Genomic DNA, 4305 nt, shown 5'->3' with positions numbered 1-4305 from the left:
ACAAATGATGTAGTTATGTCTGATGGGGGGGACAGAGACTGGCAAGAAGTCTCCCAGAATAATAAAAAAATGCATTCCCTGGATGATTTACAGGTGCCCAGGCATAATTTGAGCACTGTGAGCATAGTGAAAAAGGGATCAACAACGTGTGTGCACATTCTAGGATTAAAAACTTTCAAGTTTCATTTTGGAACGGTCCAGACTGAACTCTTAAAACATTTATTTTAAATAAATGAAATATTAAAATACTATGAACTTATTTGTATATAACAATAACACTTTAATATTTAGTCAAGGAACCATGAGATCTAAAAATTTGCTACTTACATTAAGAACTCACCCATCACAACTCAGAACTTCAATGATAAGATGACAAATTCTCTGAAGGACACGGAAATGCTCATATGACCATGGTGTGGCTCTTTGGTGAGTGGAGGAACGCTAGGAAATAGGAATTGTGGCTTGCACTCCTGCTGTGTGTAGGGCATGAGAGCTCAGGAGTGTTGGGACACAGGAAAGCACAGGAAAGGTGTTTGTCTGAGTTCAGCATCACTGACATCTGCCTGGGGCTCGGAGTCAAAGCAAAGCATCAGCTGAACTCATCTGTTCCTTTCCCTGGAATGTCATTAACACATGCATGTGGCAGAATGTCCTGCTGTTAACCAGCACCAGATGAGCCATACCTGATTAAAAACTTTTTTTTACATGAGCCACAAACACATTAAAGAACTATTTCAGGGCTGCAAGTTATTTCATGTTAGAGCTACTGTTTAGCACAACCTAATTATTCTACAGTAACAATATTCTTACTAGTGACACCATAATAGCAAAACAAAGGCTAAAGTTTGACTCAAATTTTAAAAATTTAAATATCTTTTTTTTAATGGCCACATCTCACTAAAATACTTATGCTGAATATTTCCCCTGCCTACTTTTGTACACATTAGAGTTGTTAATATAAGCAATAAAGAACCTCAAAAATACAAAAGGGTGTTACTGAATCATTTAAAAAAATAGTTATAATTACAGTTCTGTCAAAAACTATTGTGATCTTGAAAATATTCAAGAATTATTCTGCAATTTTACAGTATGAAGTGGAAGATTAAAAATAATAATTTCATTCTTATTTAGATTGTGGAAGTGTCCGTGTTTTCTTAAAAAGTACAATATGGCTAGTGTTACTTCTAAAAGCTTGGTAATACCCCTTTGTTAGGTAAGCTACTGCAACAAGTTCCATGTACGGATCCTGTACTCAAAGGGAGAAAGCAGGAAGAATAAAAAATTCAATAATCTTATATATGTAAAAATCTATAGCCATACAGTGAAAAAATACTACAAAGCTATGTCAATACAAAGGAGTAAAATTGTGTCACTGGATCAATTACTGCACTGCAGCACTTTAAGAATAACCAAAACAGAACCAAACACTTTCTCAGGTAGAGAAGTTCTTATGTTGGTGTGTGCTGTTGCTGCTGAGGGGGTTCACGGTGGTACCACTGCAGCTGCTGCTCAGGGGCTGAGCCCTGCACAGATGCTGCTGGTGTTGAGACCAGCACTGACTCCACCAGCCCGAGTCTCGCACAGCAAACTGGAGTTTGCTTCCCAAAACGGGGCCCTACCACCTTTTCCCTTCACAGCCGGTAACCAGAGTATTTGTGATGGGCAAAACCAGACTAGGCATTACTCTGTGTACTTCAGGAGGGCAAAATTCAACTCTTTAACTAGTAAGAATCATATTCAATTTATTTAATCATCTATAATCAACTTTATAACTGTAAATTATGTAACAACCATCACATCCCATCAAGGAGCATGTATGCCACTGGCATAACATAGAATACAGTAATGGTCTAAATCCTCTCAACTAAGACAAATTTAGACTTCAACTTTAAACTTATATTGTTCAATTATAACTTCTTTCTGATAATTTTATTCCAATAAATACCAAGCAAATTGAAATAACCCCCCATTTTTGATATTGGAAAAGCCACATGATATGAACAAGGAAATATTTCTATTACCTATTAAAAATGACTTAATATAATTGCATCAGAAATTACTAACAGCCAACTTAATTTTAAACTGCAACTGTATGAAATCCTTGGGTTTATCACTTGGGAGTTCTTGGTGAAGTATTTTCAACTCTGCTTATCAGTAATATCTGACATGTCATACAACCCCTCTAGTCTCCAAGTATGAGTTTGCCAGTGTAAAGGCTGCACTTGGCCCTGAGAAACATAGTCTTTCATTGTTTGCTACAAAAACGTCCTGTTTCCAGAGCTGCAGAGGACTGACTCCTGCTTCTCCTACTTCTCCCTCCTTTAACAATACCAATCTTAGCCCAAGAGGTGGCTTTTTGTATGGTGAAGAAACCACTATCAACACTATCAAACAAAGAGGTGCTAAATCGTATCTGCTCAGAAAAATTCCAGTGGTGAAACAACAAAAAGGCATTCCCCAACAATTTACTAACTGGATTCTGAGGAGTTATTAATAATTTGTTTAATGGGTTGTTTGGGTTTTTTAATACATCAATATTTTGAAATACTGTTACTATTCCTCACAAATTGAATAATGTATTAGCATTCTGCAAGTTAGTTTCACAAAAACAGCCCCCTATCATATATTAAATTTTTAAAAGAAACAAAACGTAATAGAAAAATCACTATGTTGAGGAACACCTGTTTTTGATAAATACATTTGAAAAGACACCAGGGTTTAATAGACTCCTAAAAAGTTTAGCAATTTTTAGATTTTTTTACTGTTTGCAAAAATGCTGCTTTTCTTGCTCTCTAGGAAGACAACCTGCTTATGAAATGTTGTGGCAAGGCAGTTGAAGCAAATACTTCTGGAAGATTTCAATAGGATTTTTTCAATTTACAAAATGTGAAAACATCTTTCAATTAGTAAAAAAATTAGTCTAATATACAAACATTTTCTTAAAAAACTAGTCTGTGAAGGAATGTAGTGTAATTGCCCAGACTCATACCCATTTCACTCCTCTGACACTGTAGCTACCTCCTCTTGACACAAGCCTCTCTACATTAACCCAGAGAAATGCATACATGGTCAGTTCACCCAAGCAGAAGAGTCATTCAGCCTTCCCCAAATCTGAACTATCATAAATTACCACTTGGACAGCATTAGAAAGAAATTGAAGCATACAAGGAATAAACTATAGTTTCTTTTTATATCAAAATGTACTCTTGAAAATGTGTTTGGCACAGTGCTAAATCATAAAGTTAATACTAAATATTGCAGGATACAATAGAACCCTGGAGTTAACTTGTGTTTACACCCTTCTAGGGATAAAAATAAAAAGATACCAATTATTCAGAAGTCAGCCTATACAAACTGTATAAACAATATTTTATGTCTTGTTTTGAAAACCACTGATATAGTAAATTTTACATAAAAGGCTGCAAAATAATATAAATGGATTTAAACAGATCTTTACAATAAGAAATTCAAATGGAAACAGACAAGTAACAAAGAGAAGTAAAAAAATTTATTGCAGTATTCGTTCCACCAGATTTGCTGGGGATCCCTTTTCTTGTATTATTTCAGGGTGACCTAATACATCAAAATCTACATTTACAAAAACTCCTCCTGCAGATAGGTCATAGATACTGCATGCTTTTTTTCTTTTTTTTTTTTTCTTCAACAGAATAAATTATATATCCAGGAGATTCTGCCACTTTACAGCCTGGAAAAACAATGCTTTCCTGGAAACTGGGCTAAGCTAAAGAAAGCCATCCGCTGCTAGGTTAAACTCCAAGAACACTTTATTAAGAACATTAACAGACTAATTTCCAACATTCACTTGTTTATTTTTTTTAAACAGAAAGGTTTTTTTTTCAAGATATAAACAATTTTTTTGTTAAACTATAATACAGTGGGAGTAAAAATGAACTGAGAAGTTTCTGCTGCACAACAGCGAAGGAAGCTCCCACAAAAATGTTTACCAAACATTTCCTTCTTTTTTCCCCGCGTCCCAGGTTCCATTCTTACTCTTCATTTAACTGATTTTTTTTTTTGCCAGAAAGTTGATATTTCAAGTTTTTCTGTTATTTCAATTCCTGTAAATTTGGCTGCATGTACAAATTCATTAGCTGGAAGTTCCATCCTTGGCGGCATACAGCGATCGTAAAGTCTGCACAACTTTATTAGTCAGCTTATTAGCACTCGTTAGAGCAATTTTTTTGTAAATAATGTCTGACTCTTTAATAGTGTCTACCCAAGGCACCAGTTTGCGGCCATCACGGCGCTTAGCCTCAGTCCAGGAGCCACTGTAGGAGCCTGCCC

This window comes from Geospiza fortis, unplaced genomic scaffold (genome assembly GCF_000277835.1).
Source record: "Geospiza fortis unplaced genomic scaffold, GeoFor_1.0 scaffold163, whole genome shotgun sequence".
NCBI lineage: Eukaryota > Metazoa > Chordata > Aves > Passeriformes > Thraupidae > Geospiza > Geospiza fortis.
The sequence above is the reverse complement of the archived record's forward strand: the minus strand, read 5'-3'. Positions refer to the sequence as shown.